The 17,721-nt window shown below is 43.1% G+C and overlaps 1 long non-coding RNA gene across 1 annotated transcript; it reads right to left on the bottom strand.

Moving 5' to 3' along the window:
• Window positions 1–9,047: 9,047 nt before the first annotated feature.
• Window positions 9,048–17,239, bottom strand: LOC144583781 (uncharacterized). The gene is made up of 2 exons (XR_013537719.1): window positions 17,104–17,239; window positions 9,048–16,131 (listed from the first exon to the last, which is right to left on the bottom strand). It is a non-coding gene; the product is annotated as an uncharacterized LOC144583781 (long non-coding RNA).
• Window positions 17,240–17,721: the final 482 nt, after the last annotated feature.

Genomic DNA, 17,721 nt, shown 5'->3' with positions numbered 1-17,721 from the left:
CAAGTGCATATTTTTGTGGAATTTAAAACATATTCAATTATTTATTTATTTATATTTATTTATTTATTGGATTTATATACCGCCCCATAGCGCTACAAGCACTCTCCGGGCGGTTTACAATTTTAATTATAAAGGCTACACATTGCCCCCCCAGCAAGCTGGGTACTCATTTTACCGACCTCGGAAGGATGGAAGGCTGAGTCAACCTTGAGCCGGCTACCTGGGATTTGAACCCCAGGTCGTGAGCACAGTTTTAGCTGCAGTACAGCGTTTTAACCACTGCGCCACGAGGCTCTTAATGGCCGGCAGATGATCTTTGGCTCCTTCTGGGTGTAGGCACGATGGTCTGGTGCGGTCCCAGGGGCATTATTTCCATCCCCCCCAACAATCATTAGTTAGCTAGTGAAGGTGAGGACTGACAAAGTGGTTCAAAGGTTGAGACTCAGCTCAGTGTACGATAGTTGGGAAGAAAAATATTTCTCCAGTGCCAGCAATTTGAGCTATAATGTGAAATATTCCTTGGTTTGAGTTTGGATGACCAATCAAGACCTGTAAGTTTTACAAAAGATCCACTCCTTCTGGACACAACCATTGTTAGAACTGATTGGTTGATATGGATCAACCCAACCATTTTCATTTCTGGTACTTCTTGAGAGTGTCCTGAAAGAGACTTACATGATGGAGAGCTGTAGTTCAAAGTTATAAATGCACAGTCTCACAGATGTAACATTTTAAGAGTGGTGTGGATGATTTGTTAATGCTGCCACTGTGTACCAAATATGCACCGTTTTTTGTCTTCTGTTCTGGGGTAGGGTCAGCAAATTCAAAGAAAACATTTTGCAGGGCTTTATTACATCTTAATTTGAACTGGGGAAAATGTGGCGACACCAAGGGTCTACAGGCTAGCCTCTGTGCCGTCAGGAACACCAGCTTTTACCCCAAACCTGCACGTTGTGCCAATTTTCTTAAAGTGCTAGTAATGTTTGTGAGTAAGAGGAAAAATAAATTGCTATACTTTACTTTTAAGTGAATATATGCTTACTGAGACATTCTGCGAGCAGTAGTCCCATCGTTTTAAGGGAAGATATGATAGCTAGGGGATTCTGGGAGTTAGAGCTAAAAAAAAAAATTATTTCCCAGCTGTGCCATGGAAAGAGACTCTGGAGAAAGATGAGAAACAGGAAATAGGCTTGCTGGTCTTCCTTCTGAAGACGTAGTCCCCAATGTAATGTTTGCAAGCTCTGGTGAATGCTTACAAGAGTTCCTACTCGGCCACACATGGAGGTCTTCCCTTGCGTAAAATCTGCTGAGCAAGCGGCTTTCAACCTGACGCTTTGGAAGGATCTTCTTATCTGGCTTGACAGATCTAAGAGGAAGCTAGGCTTCTCACCCCTGATGAACTCATCTTCAAGACACTGCTGCCCTGCTCTGTTCGCCCAAAGTCTGTCTCAAATCAAGAAGAACATGCAGAGGTCCCCGCCACAGCCTAAGCTGATATTAATTAAGGCAGCTTTCAGGATGGAGCTCACAAAGGGAAAACCTGGCAGGAGGAGAACAGAAGGCCAAATGTGAAATGCAGGGAGCCCACGTTCTTTGTGAGTCCAAGGAATTCTGGGCTGTTCAAACACCAGCCAAGAAAGTTCAAGGAAAGCTGGGATCATAAATAGCACCTTTGTGTTTAAAAATATTAAAAAGAGACAGGGTCCTCCTCTTTTATCTTCACAGCAGCCTTTTGAAGTGGTTTAGTCCGACAATCAGCAACTGGCCCAAAATCACGCCCTGTTCAGCTGCTGGTTAATGTCTCCAGTATGCTATGCGCCACATCAGACAGGTTGCATAGGCTGCATACCTGGGGGCCAATGGAAGGACGAATGCCCAAGCTGGATGGGAATTTGAATCTCAGGATCTTGAAATCCCGTGCTGTGTGCCATGTGTCGCTCTGGCTCTCTGTTTTTGCTCCACACCCTTCAGCATCAGGACTCTGGGTACGACTGGACCCTGAGTGCCCAGATGTTCTTAGACTACAACTCCCCAAAGCCTTCACCACGAGCTGTGCTGGCCAGGATTTCTGGGAGTTGCAGTCCAAGAACATCTGGTTGGGAACCACTGAATTAGACGATGCACTTAGCATGTAATTAGTGGAGGCGCTCTGCACTGTATATCTTTTGACAATAGGATTCCTCAGAGATATGACCCTTTGCAATTGCAAACAATAACCCTGTGTTTACCTTCCATTGACCAATCAGAAATTGAAGCACAGTTGAATACAAGATACGGAGGTAAGAAAAACACATGCTAAGATATCCATCCAAACATTTTTCATCACTTAATGGGTTATAATATTGCTTATAATTATGTGATAAGTATACTATTTAGTTTGACCTATAATTACTCTGAAGGGACAAAAATTCATGTGGGATTCCTCAGAATTTTCTAGTTATTCCTGTACTTACTGTTCTGGACATGTTGTTCTATTGTTGTTGGTTGTTTCTGAATGACATTGATGATGATGCACAATCAACTTAAGTGAACTCAATGGGCTTGGAATGCTCCCAGGACATATAATAATATTATACTCATGTGTTACCAAGTCAATTTTAACTTACGGCAACCCTTTTCAGGATTTTCTAGGTAGAGTGTACTCAGACGTGCTTGACCTTTCCCTTCTTCTGGAGGGGCCTGGGGATTGTGCAGCTTGCCCAAGACTACGAAGGCTGGCTCTTCCAGGATGCACACTAGGGAACTGATCCCTTAAGCACTGGCTCTACAGCCAGATACCTATCTCATTGAGCTATCCAGCCAGCTAGATATACAAAAAGAAGCCAAGGGCATACCACAAGTCGAATCAGACCCTCAAGGTAGCGAGCCAGGGAAAAAACGAGTGTCGCATCCCTTCAGTCCTCTCCCGCCTTCTGTGTCTAAGCAATCAGAATGCAAATGAAGCTGCTGTTCAACTCCAGGAGACCAATCGATCGCAAAACAAAGAAAGGAGATCTGCAAGCTGTTGTGATCTCGGGAGACCTCAACAGCTTTGAGCACTTATGGAACTGCTGCTTCTTATATTGGGTTGTCTGTAACTGTCTAGGTGGGCCCCGCAGTCTGTCCTCTCCTGAGTAGTCCCACTGGTGGAGCTGGCCAGCCTTGCGTGGACTAAAGAAATGAGTTCTCATACGATATCAGAAGGGCCCTGTGTCCTCATTTAGGAAGGCAATTTCTCTTTCATAAATGACAAGGCAGCAGGGAGGAGGTGGAAGAAGAAGAGGGAAGTGACTCAACTCCTGAGTGGGTTGCATGCAGCAGAGACGATTCAGGCATCAGTGCCCTGTGCATTCCTTTCTCTCTGTGATGACATCCCTTTTATTGCTCCAAAACAGCGTTCTCTACAAATCCTCCCTAGGGATAATGTTGCTCTTGTTTCCCGGCACTCTTCTGCTTTCTCTCGATCAATCTGCCATTAAATATTACTGTTCAGAACGGCACATTCTGGCTCAGCCATGACCTTTTGCCTGGCTAATTTGTTGGCCAATCACAGTTTGGGTTTCTGTAGACATGATTTCCACAGAAATTTCCAACCTCTCCTAAAATAAAAGAAGACAGTTGTTTTTGGGGAATCAGAGTGATGAACATGGGAGGGGGGGGGATTATTTGAAACTGGAATAGATTGCGTCTGTGCTGTTGAAACCAAATTATTATTCTAACCTGGGGGGGAGGGAAGAGGGTGTTTAATGCAATGTGTGATGCTTGCATAGTCATGAACCCTCTTTATAGCCGCTTCCTTGCTTATCCTGGATTGGTGGTGAAAGCTTTGGAACGTCACTGAAACTATATCCCTCCCAAATGTCTGCTCAGATCTGGTTGTGTCTGCAGAGAGTTCAAAACATCCACAAGGCTAGGCACATAGAACATGTGCCAGCCTTGCAAAGCAGCTGCCACCACATCCCACACATACAGTGAAACTTTCTAGTAGCTGGTTGAAGCAATACCTGATTTTAGAACAACAGATCATCTGCGTCAAGAACACAGGCAGTTGGTTGAAAAGATTTGTATGTTTTATTAAAAGAAGCTAAATATGGGGAAAGGGTAAAAAAGACAAAAAGCTCATCAAAGGTATAAGAAAGTTTCAAAATTACTTGGATCAAAATCCAGAGATAGTCTAAGGCGGTTCCAGAGTTCAGAAAATAACAAAGGCTAAACTTACCTTCCTGAAACTCACACACCAGAGATAAGGGTCAGCATGGTTCTTAGACATGCAGAGGATGCATCCCTATGGCGATTTTTCGTTTTGAATTGATCGCTAAGCGATTCACTTAGCGATCTTCGCAAAACAAAGCGGGGGAGAACAGCTGATCGGCGGTTCCAAAATGGCCGCCGGAAGGTTCGCGCCGCATTTTCACGCCCTGCCCTCGCTTACCGAGGGCGCGAAAATGGCAGCGCTATGGAGAAACATCGCTTAACAGTGAGTTTTCAAGCCATAGGAACGCATTGAACAAAGTTCAGTGCGTTTCTATGGCTTTTTTAGTCCCGTTTAGCGATGTTTTCGCATAGCGAAGGTTAATCCGGAACGGATTGACCTCGCTTATGCGAGGCACCACTGTATATACAAAATATATATTTTGTATATTTTGTGTTTTTATTGTCTTATCTTGTATTGGAAGCCGCCTAGAGTGGGCCATTGGTCCAGATAGGCGGGATATAAATCAAATAAATAAATAAATAAATAAATAAATAAATAAATGGTCGGTCAGCAGGTGAGCAAATCTTCCCTCTCTTCATCAACAGGCCAGGTTAAGGTCACTAGCCAGTTTTCTAAATCCCTTTTATACACTGAATGGCCTTTTCCAGACTTGTTTTACTCAATTTGTCAATCCCATTTCATGTTTACCAAAACAAAAGCACCTTCTTCCCCTTTTCCTTTCACACAGCTGTAATCCCCGCTTAATTTACATGACTCCAGAGAAAGAAGTGGACTTCCTTTTGATGGCAAGAGATGAGGTGGATGTGGTCTCTCACTTTGCCCTTTGTTCTTAGTTGACACTGACCCCTGCCTTCTCAGTCAGATTTTCCATGCACTTAAAAGGAAGCCTCAAAGTTTCTGAAATGGAATTCATGTTCCATGTTCCCCTAATTCCCCAGTTTCTTCATACAATGGAATACATCAATATTTAACATTCTGTAAAAGATCTATTTCATTCTCTGTGAATAATCCTAGCTTGATTTTTGTCTTGCAGTTTAATACACTGCTGTCATCAGCATACCCAATAGTAGAAATGATGCTAGCTGAATGTTTTGGGCAGCATTTGGACTATATGTCACTAGTGGGCCCCAAAATAGCTCATCTCCTTGTTATCATCACCAATATTGGTTGTTGTAGGTTTTTCAGGCTGTCTGGCCATGTTCTTGAGATTTTTCTTCCTCAAAAACACGGCCAGACAGCCCGAAAAACCTACAACAACTACCGGATCCTGGCTGTGAAAGCCTTCAAGATTACATCACCAGTATTGTTAGCATTTCCCCCCCTTTCTGAGTCCAACCCACATAACTGTCCAAGGACCACAGGGCTTATTTACAGTATTTTACTAACTAGAGTGACTGCACACATGAAAAGCTCTTGCAGGGCTGAACAACTGCCTGTGAATGCAAAGGATTTGTTTTATAGATTTATTTATTTTATTAGATTTCTACCCCACCCATCTAGACCAAAGGTCTACTTTAAAAGATTCACAGAAGAGTAGACTTGGAAGGCATCCTAAAGGTCATCTAGCCCAACCCTTTGCCAGTGCAGGAATTCGCAACTAAACTATCCCTCCCAGATGTCCACCTAAGCTTCTGTTCAAAACCCATATGGAGCCCTTGCGACCTTCTGAGGCAGTCCATTCCTCTGTCAGACAGCTTGTACTGTCAGGAAGTTCATCCAAATGTTTGGATGGAATCTCCTTTCTTGTTGTTGCTCCCATTGGTTCAGATCTTGTGCTCTGGAGCAGCAGAAAACAAGCTTGCTCCATTTGAATATCCTTTAGGGTTGGACTCAGGGAGAGCTATCAGATCATCCACCAGTCTTCTTCAAAAGAAAGACATTCAAATCCGTCAAACATCGCTCCCGGGGCATGGGTTTCAGATCTTTTAACATCTTGGTTGTCCTCTGGATACATTCCAGATTTTCAATATTCTCCTTAAATTGAGGTTCTCAGGATACCCAGGACTGAGTACAATGTGTCACATGAAGTCCAAACAAAGATGAACAGAGAAGTACTGATGGTACTATAGAATCCGTACTTCTGTTGATGCAGAGTTGCATTAGGGTTTTCTTCCACATCACAGTGCTAATTAATTCATGTTTAATTTGTGGTCAACTAAGATCCCTAGATCCTCTTTATACATATTACTTTATATTTAGATGTCACCCAACCTATGTTTGTGCCACTGAGCTTTCCTGCTCAAATATAAAACTTTGTACTTATCCATGTTGACATTTATTTTATTTTGTCTCACTTACAAACGAACTCACAAAAATACCCTGCCTCACAACAGTTGCATACCTCAGAGTTGCATCACTTTGCTTTGTCTCCTCCTTTCTGTGCTGATTAGGGAAGGTTAGAGAAGTCTGCCACCAAGTGACTAAAGATGGTACTCCAGGTGAATATTTAAATAAACTAAAATCAATGTATTCGCGAAGGCTTTCACGGCCGGGATCTAATGGTTGTTGTGGGTTTTTCGGGTTTCTTGGCCGTGTTCTGAAGGTGGTTTTTCCTAACGTTTCATCAGTCTCTGTGGCCGGCATCTTTAGAGGACAGCAAACTGTGCTCTGGTGTAGTTTGGCTAGGGTGTGGAGTATTTATGGCTGTGAGATGAGATGATTAGTGTGTATTGTTGTGGGTGTATTGTTTTCTGTGGATGGGTGATTAGTGTGTTTTGTTGTGGGTGTATTGTTGTGATAAGGAGATTATCTGTCACTGTGGTTGATGGTAGTGATCCCCTTGACCTTGTGGTTGGGTAGAGTTCATGACCTTTTGCATGCTGTATTTTTGAGAGCTGGGAGCCAAGTTTTGTTGAGTTTCAAACTTTCCTCTTTTTTGTTGAAGTTTTTCTGGTGCTTGTGGATTTCAATGGCTTCCCTGTGCAGTCTGACGTAATGATTGCTGGTGTTGTCCAGTTTCGCACAGAGACTAGCGAAACGTTAGGAAAAACCACCTTCAGAACATGGCCAAGAAGCCCGAAAAACCCACAACAACCAAACTAAAATCAATTAGTCTGTTAAAATAAATACTGTATAACTGTAAGTTTCCTTTAATATGTGTGCCACGTTTCAGATGTCTAATTTTTACTGTCTTATAGCAATGTCAGAGACAGAAACACATACACATGAGCATGCATTCTCTTTTATTATAGATAGCTTTCACATTTGGACGGTAGAGTAGCTAGACTTTTCCTAGTTAAGTCTCCCCTAAGAGCTGGCCTGCACAATTTCCTGAACCAAAATGGATAATAAAGGGTAATACAAATTCTTACCAGCTCCCTCTGTGGAAGGAAAACGGTCTAAAGCAGTTTGGACAAAATGAGGAGGTAAGAGCACAGGAATTTATTATTCTTTGGGGAACATTTTCCTTCTAATGAGGCATCACACAGAAAAAAACCCTCCCACTGACTGTAGCGAATGTTGGTTCCTAAAGCCACTGCCAGCAACCGTACTACAACATCCCTCTTCATGCCTTGTATAAATGGCAAAGGTATTTTGAGTGTCCTTCTGGAATAACGTTGCTTGTCATCAGAGGTAATAACATTTATTTTAAAGGCAAACACCACCCCACCACCCCGATTAATGCTATATTTGCTGGCACTCCCACACTCCCTAATTTCAGACAGGCAAAACCAAAAGTGAACAATCTTTTGGGAGCCCTTTCTAGACGAGACCTGTCCTGTTTATATTGAAACACTGAACGGCTTGAACATACGACTAGAGTTTCCAGCATTGCAGTTTCTCTGAAACGTAAGTAAGCAGGGAGCAGAAAGTGCTGAGACTTGCACAGTGGGACGTGATTATCTTGGCTAGGAAGAGGAAATAATAACAATGGGGTCAGCTGAACCTGTAATAATAGTAATCAGAACAAAATCCAACGAGCTTTTTGTGTTTTATGGATTGTGTTTTTATCAGCTTCAAGACCGAAATCTTGTTAAATTCTGAAAATGTTACTATCTATCTATCTATCTATCTATCTATCTATCTATCTATCTATCTATCTATCTATCTATCTATCTATCTATCTATCTATCTATCTATCTATCTATCTATCTATCTATCTATCTATCTATCTATCTATCTATCTATCTATCTATCTATCTATCTATCTATCCATCCATCCATCCATCCATCCATCCATCCATCCATCCATCCATCCCTCCCTCCCTCCCTCCCTCCCTCCCTCCCTCCCTCCCTCCCTCCCTCCATCCATCCATCCATCCATCCATCCATCCATCCATCCATCCATCCATCCAGTGTAGAGATTAGAGTGGGGCCATCTGGGTGCTAGTCCTCACTGAGCCTTTGAACCTCATCGAACTTGGTGAGTCCTTATGAGAGAGTCCTTATGAGAATAAAGAGGAGAAGGAAAAGTCATGTACTCCACCTTAAGTCACTGGAAGAGGAATCAGAAGATTTAAAGGTAATTAATAAATAAATATCTAAAGACCCTCTCATCCTGATCCGTCAATCCCACTTCTCCAAAGACTTTTGATGCTCAAAAAGATGGAAGAAAATATATTAATGAAGTCAGAACAGGTTTCCTCAAACATTGTTGCATAATAGATAGTTCTCTGTCATTAGAGGCAACATCCCTGGAAAACAGAAGCCGCAGATGTTGAATATATCTTCACATGGACGAAGCAAACGTTTGTTTCACATTTTAGTGCAGATCTGGAGGCACCACGCAGGGATGTTCTTGGAGAAATCTGGCCTGCCTTGAAGAGACTCCTCATCCAGGATCCACAGGCCCTGAGACAAAGTGAGGAAGTCACCTCGGGCAGTAGATGCTGCCAGGTGAAGGCAACTCTTTGGAGCAGAAAGAGCTGTTTGCACATTGCTTGGAAATTTGAGGGAGCGGCGGCTGGATTGCAACTCCCAGAATCCTCCAACCAGATATTCTGAGAGTTGCAATTTTTAAAAACATTTCTAAGTTCTGTATCTGCCATTCAGCCTGACCTAGACCTCCTAAGCTAGATTGCTGCTTCCAGGTTCAGCACCAAGAAAGATTCAGCTGCCAGTCGTTGGCTTTTCTACATGGAATGGGGCAAATGGCTCCACCCTGTTCATTGATACAGGAAAATGTTGATGACATGCTGGGAGACTTTGTTCTTAACAACAATGTATGGTTACATCCTTGGAGTTCAGACATAGTACCAAGAAGGATGGGCTCTTTTTTCCATATTTAAAAAAAAATATTTTGTTGTTGTTGTGTTTAAAAAAAACAGCAACCTGAAGTCTACAAATCCATATATATGACAACTTCACATGTGACCAATCATGGCATCATATGGGGTTGCCTGTAAGGCTGTGTCTTCACAGGAATCCTATAGGGTCATCATCTTTATGAACAAGCACCTCCTTTTGAAGAAGGCTGTACTTTTGGCCACTACAATTTATTTGTGCAATTGCGGCACTTCTTTTTTGGTTATCTGCCATTTTGGAAGTGGTGGTAAAGAAAAACTGTATGTAGATGGGGCAACTACACAGTGGTTTCTACTCTTCTGCATTCCTAGTTTGTGTGACTAGGCACACAACTGGACTTGGTTCTCCAGTGACACATCCTTACTTTTGATTATCTTTTTCTAGTTCCTTCATTGCTGCTCTTCCAAATCTCAGTCTTCTTCTGATTTTTTGGCTGCAGTCTCCGTTTGGCTTGATGACTGAACCAAGGTATACACGATCTCTATTTCAATGTCTTCATTGTCACTGTTAAAGTTCTGTAGTTCTCCTGTAGTTGTGCAAAGTTGCATAGTTCATCTTTAGCTGCCAGTAAAATAATGGGGAAAGTTAAATTGTGTGGAAGAGGAAGCAGGAGAAACAGACTCCAAAACTGACAAACTGTCCAGTTTTATCCAGCTGGAAAATGGTTAAGTTTGGATTACGGGGATTAGATTTAGGTGGTCACACAGATAGCTGTTGGGGATGCTTGCTGGAATGTCGTGAGTTATTGTTCAACCTATTTGGGGACAAGAGCTGCTCTTTTGGTAACCTCTGCATGAAGGAAAGGGAAGAGGAGAGAAAAACCACTGTCAAAGTTTAAGAATGACTGGAAAGGGGCTCTGTCTGCTCGGTCAGACAATAGCGGTGACTGTGTTTCATTTGGAGCAAGACTGTGTGTGGATGCAGATTCCTTTTGCCCAAGCAAAACCACAGATTACACTGTATAAGTCGAGTCGGAAGACTGTCTGCAAAACCAGAATGAGTAAAGGAAGTTCATAAAGGACTCCCTCTCTTATCCTTCCAAATTATTCAGACCATGTCATCTTGGGTATGTGTATGTACGTAAACACGCGCACACCAATGCTTAACAGAGAAACCACTGCTTGGCCCCCTGGTCTGTGCTGGAAAGGAATCCAGCAGCAAAAGGGCACGGAGTCTGGAATGAATGGAAACAGATGCTCATGAATCAGCTAAGTAAAATTCTCTGCAGGGGGAGGTAAGGATTACTTGTCACAGCTACAAAACGTTTTCTGTTCTTCCTCCTCGTGTTTGCGAACATTCTTCGGTACTACTTTGTTGTTGTTAATATCTATATTTCTGTTCAACAAATGCAGAATTGAAATGGAGCCAGAATCACTGTGCAGCCGGCGTACTGGTCTAAGCACTGTCTTTGGGAAATCAAAAACCAGCCTATGATCAGCGGGAGCCCCTGATTCCTAGATTAGGTTGTGTGAAGAACTCCAAGGGGTGGGGGTGGGGAGGTTTGAATCTGTGAGATTTTAATTTAAAAAAGTTCAAACTAAACATTCGGCAGTGATAGGCAGCATTGCTAGAATTCAGGATTTTTTTTTAAAAAAAGCTTGGGCTTATGTTCAATTTGAAGTACGTTTTAATTAAGTGTCTAAAAGTCGTGTTCATAAATTTTAAGCTGCGAACTGAATTCTTTGTTAAAAGAGGGTTGGATGGTGGTAAAGAAGGGTTAAGGAGATTAAAATATCAAAAATGTGGATATGCTGCCACAAGATTCGGGAACTGTTGCACAAGACTGCAAGAACTCTCACTTGGCAAAAACGTATCTGATATGACTGCATAATTTCCAGTCTCCTTAGTCTTTGTTATCTTCATTACCAACCGTAACCAAGACCCCTTCCCCACCCACATGGAGATCAAGATCTGTGGACCTGAAAGGATATGCCCAGTTCAGATGGGCCATCCCAGTCTCCCACAGCATGTGCCCTAGTGACTTTGTGGCCAAGGCATGAAGAGCGGGACCCCTGTATCTAGAATCAGTGCTCGTGTTTTCACTTTCTACGGTCTGAAAGTATTAAAAATATTAAATAGGAAAAAAACAGAAATACGTATTTCAATGATGTAATTACCAGAACTGGCCACTAGAAGGACTATGTATGGAGTTCATTACTATGTGTTTCTTTTCTTTTCTTTTCTTTTCTTTTTCTTTTTCTTTTTGCATGGGGGAGGGTTTGGAATTGATCGTGTGCAGATACAGAGGCCCTGCTGTATATTAATCTCTGGTTGCCAGTGCTTGACAGCTTGGGAAGGTGAGCATTGCCTGGCGGGTGGATCACCATGTAAGGATCTGCTACTTATTCTGCACTAACACTGCAACCAATCAAAATTGTGGCTTTTTGCAATCCATCAACAATTTATCCTTCAATAAACTTTCGAAATTGTTTACAGCAATGGGTTTTCTTGGCAAGCAAAGATGGCTGGGCATGTCCTCTTTCCAGGATCTCAAAGTATCAGTTGCTAGTCTACAAACAAATTTTGCTGGCTATACATAGACCACAATTTACAAACCGTTTAGATTGATGTATGAAAGTATTTTCAAACATACAATTCAAATCAGCTTTTGTTTCACTTGGATTGCAATACTGATATTAAATCATTAGCAAAAATGCTAATTTGAAAATGTCTCCTTCCTTTGTATATGAACAATGCGTGTATGTTAATGTCAGTACAACAGAGAAGGCTCCACTGTGGTTTATGTCTTGAATATGAAAATATATTCTACATGCATTCCGCAAAATGAAAAACCTCATGAATACCTTCATTTTAATTCAGCAATGTGATCACATTCATGCAAATGTGAAAATGTGCAGTTCTGCAACTCTCATTTCATAGTTGAAAGCTTGGGTGTGTCAAAGTCAGGGGGTGAATTTTCCATTTCTGGATTTTCAAAGGCTGACAGGTATGCTAATAAGAGACATCTGAATGTACCCCACCTGGAAATATATTTAATTTCACTTCTTGTTCATGAGTGGAAGGAATAAAGCCAACCATTTTCTGTCAGCAAAGGGTGAAGATTATATTTTAGAGCTCCCCAGGTTTTGCAGATTTACTTATCCAAATTCAGAGAGTAGAGGAGATTGTTTTTCAGAGACAGGAGTGGCCAAGTGCAGGTTTCTCTGTTCCTGTGTCTCAAATTTCACAACGGTGGGTCTCATCCCATTTCCCCAACTTTCTCTGCTCTGGTGTAAATAAGAATTACGCCAAACTTGGACCTGTTTATAAGTTGTTATACCCTTCTTTTAGGCTTCCATCCTTTGGCTTGTCCTTTGGGATTAGTCCTTTGAGAACACGCAACATTGGGCGGGAGGCCAGTTCACTGTCTGGAAGTGAAACAAGGGCTTTTCCACGAAAGTATGGAACGGGTGAGTTGTGTGCTCATTTGTCTCTGGGTGTTTATTTTCAAGGGAAATCCGCTGGCTTGACTGGAATTGGCTGCCTTAGTAACCCTTTCCTACAAGAGCAATCCAAGCAGAAATGTACCTATTGTTGAATAGTGTTACCTCTAAGTGGAATTGCCGAGCATGTTCTGTTTAATCCAGAAGGAGGGGTACATGCATAGAAACAGCTTTTGGTTGGTGTACAAAAGTAGATGCATCCGAGTGAAGGAATTCTCATGACGCCGGTAGTATTTTCAGTGCTACAGAGATGACCTGTACAGAATTCCCTAATGCAATGGGAAATTTCCCTCTTCTTCTAACCAATATTGTTAGATGTATTCTCGAAGGCTTTCAGAGACCTTAAGAAGAGGGCCAAACAGCCCGGAAAATGCACAACAACCATCAATATTGTTAGATCTGAAAAGTGCTGATGATGCCTTCAATAGGACAAGGAAGAATTAAATCTTTATGTACAACGTGTGTGGGATCCGGTGAAGTGAACTACAATTAGGGGTGGATTGTGGACTAGCTCAGAGGACATCTCACACACCTCCACCCACACATACCCCACAATAATCTTTGTTTGTTTGGCTGGAACAGACTAACATGGCTTACCCCCAGACAAAGCTATGTGGGAGCAAGCAGACTACCCAGACTACCCAGGCTTTAGAATATGTTGCTGTCAGGGTTTTAGCTTCTATCAGGTTCTCCCGGCACCTAAGATCTGTGTCAAATAAGGATTTTGGCTGTGTGCAACCAGCAAGCAAACAGGCTATGAAGTCAGCGATGTCAATGTAGACAATGACCAGACTACAACTAGCCAAGTCAACTCTGTGAAGGTTTCCCAGAGCAACCTGTTTACTGTATTTGTTCCTTGTTTCTATACGTCTCATCCCATATCCACATTTCTCTCTGATGTAAATAAGAGTAATGTCCGCTAAAACCTGTTTATATCCTTGTTTTATGCTTGTTTTGTTTGGTTTGTCTTTGGGCTTAATCTGGAGCTCCTGCTATTGAGTTCTTATGGCTTCTCAATCTCTCTCATACACCCAAACCACCTACACATAGCTCCGTAGCCTTGGTAACCTCTGCCAGCCAGATTCTATTGTAAGGCATGAATGCCGCACAAAGGTATTCTGCTCATATATGTGGAAGTTCTCTTAGTTATAATTACAAGGTTTTTTCCATTTGTCTCTAATGCTCTAAAAATGTAATCTGGCGTGGCAAATAAGGCAGAACAACATAGAGATCTATACAGAAGGGCTGCTTTAAGCAATCCCCCCCCCCCAAAATCTCTTAATAGTGTTAGCCAACAAAGCGAATGGTGAGGGATTATGGGATCAGGAATCCAGAAGACTCTCCCCCTGTTCTATACAGTAGTTACAATGCAACCTGGAAATATCTATAGCTATAGATGCTTCTGAGTCGCATGGGACAGAGCTAAGGTGCACGGGAGATTTGCTTGCTAGGGAAGTTCATTTGTGTGGTTGGACCCTTGGATGTTTTTCATTTTGTTATGAAGCAGCTTGAGCTTGACTTTTTAGCCTGCGGGGCATTGCTGATTCCTTACTCCAGAAATAACAAAAGAGGCTCTCTTTTTTTAAATCCATCAAAGTTCATAGCAGTTCTGAACATTTGGATTCAAACCCACAAAACAGTAGTTTTAGCCTCTTTGTGTTCAAAACTAATACACAGTTATTTGTTCTGTTGTCAAATACAAATAATGGTTTTGTCCAAAAATACAATTGCATCCTAAAAACAAAATCGTGCAGGATCAAATCTCATCCTCCCCCCCCCCCTTTCTTTTATTTCACTCCAATTTCAACTGAAGCCTGCCGTGAAAGTTTGGGAACTTACTCGCCAAGTTAAAGAGAAGCCAGGTTAGCTGGGGTAATGTTTGTTCCATCAAGATTTCAAATACGAGGGAACAGCTTTTAATGCTGTTGTTATGGCTGTTTTGTAAGAGGATAACATTTCCTCTAGATTTTTCTATAGCCAGAGACATTTCCCCAGTAAGCACTGCTCTCTAGAAGGTGCTTGCTTAATTGATGGCTTTTGAGGACTGGTAGCTGATATCTGTGTAACACACTCTTCTTATTCTGGTGGAAACAGGACAAAACAAAGAAACACACAAACAAACAAAAATCTGATCCTGCACAGGACTGCCCCAGAACCCACTATCCATTGGAGGAGTGAGTGCAAAACACTCAGTATTATAAAGGGTTGCCATAGTGCTATTAACTGTTTCAAGTCCAATATTGCGTGGACAAAGTAAGCAAATAATTACGGCAGACAGCTAGATAGATCATACGTATCTCTAATATCTCTACCGGCCACATTTGACTACAATAAGACATAACCTTGTCTTCAAGCCTGATTTATGGCATTCACTTCTGCGTGACACCCTTCCCCAGGCGCACTTCTAGAATATATGTTCCTCTCTTCCTGACCCACAACAAGGCACAGCTGGGATTAATTTGGCTGCCATCGTCTTCCTGGCCCCTGCAAGAGACAGCAGAAAGGGGCTGCTGGTAGATTCATCAACAGGTTTTGCCCAGAACAACTGGATGGTGCCTCTCAGAAAATGAGCAACCCACTTGCTCCCTTAACTCTCCTTGGCCAGCTGCCTAGCTTGGAATCTTTCTGCCTGACTCACACACGCATGTTCATGAGTTGATTCTTGCAACATCAGTTTATGGCGATGATGAAACCATGATGCAACATCATTTATATGTGTGAATTAGATTAGACTACCACAGGGGGCAGGGAAAAACATTACAGAGATAAATTCTGTGTGACCTTGAGCACAATCCTTTTCAACGGTTAATTCACACATTCATTGTTCAGTTGAATGAACAGTAAGAAATAAGCAGTTAGTATAGGTGGTGAGAGGCTCCTTTGCAAATCTAGAGAACTGCTTCCTGTCCTTAAACCTGCTGGAATTGAGTCAGATGGTCAAACACTCTCGGATGGCATGAAGTTTGTTTCTAAACCTAAACCCCACCCCTGTCTTATTTCTGCTCTGATCCTGATGAGACTCTAGTTCTGACCTGGTGGCCGCCACATCTTCCCTTACCAAGCACCAAACCGTGTCCAGCTGCCTACACTTCTGGTGCGGACCTGCATCCAGGCAAACAAGCATTTAAGAAATGAGATCCAGAATGATTTCCAACACCGAGGGAACATCTTGACAGAGGGCTCCTTTGGCTCATAGTTTAAAGACACAGGGTGAGTATTATATCTTTTTTTCCATGATGGATTGTTTATCTGGTAAGAGAAAAAAAAATGTGGTAGAAAACAAAGGGAAAACAGTATGTGAAGATGGTAACCTATCCAGCTCCAGTGAAGGACGCATTCCAAGGCGATGGGACAAGTGCAGTCTAGAAGTACTTTAGGGAACACTGGCACACACGGGCCAAGCATAGGGCTGCAGAGTTGGAATGGACTGCAAAGGTAATCCAGTCCTGTGACCTCCTGATGCAGGACACAGCTCAAGCACCGCTGACCGATGGCCCTCCATCCTCTGTTCAAAAGCCTTCCAAGTTTATCCACCTCCAAAGGGGTCTCCCCCGCCATTGGACACCTGTTATCCCTAAGAAATTCTTCCGCCCGTTTAACAGAGGACCTCAGAACCTCCGTCAAAAGCCTGCTTGCTCCAGTGCATGGCCATAAAGTCACAAACATGATCACAGCCAGTCACTGTTGTTGTTTAGTCGTGTCCGACGCTTCGTGATCCCACGAACCAGAGCACGCCAGGCCCTCCTGTCTTCCGCTGCCTCCCAGAGTTGGGTCAAATTCATGTTGGTCGCTTTGGTGACGCTGTCCAGGCATCTCATCCTCTGTCATACAAAATCCCCATGTCAAATACCTGAGGTGGGAGATGCCCGGAACCAGTTGTGACACTCCTTAGTTATTTCTTCCGAGCCTGCCCCCCCCAGGGGGGCAGCTTCCTTCTATTGGAGGAGGTAGAGAGATGTTTGCCATACCTCCTACTCTGGCAGTGCCAGGTCATCTACCAGGGTAAGAGAAGCACAGACCCACTCAGGAATCAGAAAGGGGTCCAGCTTCTGCCCATTTCCTCACCCGAGGCACAGGTCTTTCTCTCTCTCTCCTGCTCTGAATACCCATTTTTGCCCCTGGCTGCCCCCACTTTATCCCTTTGCCACTCTTGCCACTCCCCGTATTGATTTGCTGCCCTTCGCGCAGGAGAGGACCGGTGGCCAACTTCCAACCACTAACCTGGTTTGTTTTTCCTAAGCAGAGTGTGCGTGAGAGTGTGCATGCGAGGACCTTACGGTTTGCACCGGGCAGCCAAACATGTGTCGCTGCCTCTTCCTCCATCCCCAAGAATCTGCTGCCGAAAAGTTTTAAACCCTCGTCTTGTCTGCTATGGAAGTCAGCTTCCTTTAGGGCCGTGCAGAAATCCGAGGGGTGGTATTCGGTCCCCTGCAGAGCGTGAATAGAGGGCAAGTTATGCTCTGCACATCGGAATTAACGTAAGAAACAGTGCAAAAAGAGAGAGAAGAAAAAGAAGTAGTTTGCCTAGTGGAACGAAGGGGTGTGTGTGAGAGAGAACTTGGTAGAGAGAAAGTAAGAGGTTTCAGATTCCTGCAGGGATCTCTCCCGCACGCTGTTCAAACGACCCTCCTTCCCTAAAACAACCGAAGGGTGTAAGAACAGGAGACAAAAGGCAGCTCAGATCTTTTTACACAGGAAGCCTCCCAGCGTCCGGCTTCCCGCCCCTTCCCCGAAATGCTGCAATCCTTCCCACTATGGCTTCTGTAGTAAACCCAGGCTGCCGATCGAGATCAGTAATTTATTTTTTGGGCTGCAGGGGAGGAAAGAAGAAGAAAAAAA

This window comes from Pogona vitticeps, chromosome 6 (assembly GCF_051106095.1).
Source record: "Pogona vitticeps strain Pit_001003342236 chromosome 6, PviZW2.1, whole genome shotgun sequence".
In the NCBI taxonomy this organism is placed as follows: Eukaryota; Metazoa; Chordata; class Lepidosauria; order Squamata; family Agamidae; genus Pogona; species Pogona vitticeps.
The sequence above is the reverse complement of the archived record's forward strand: the minus strand, read 5'-3'. Positions and strand labels throughout refer to the sequence as shown.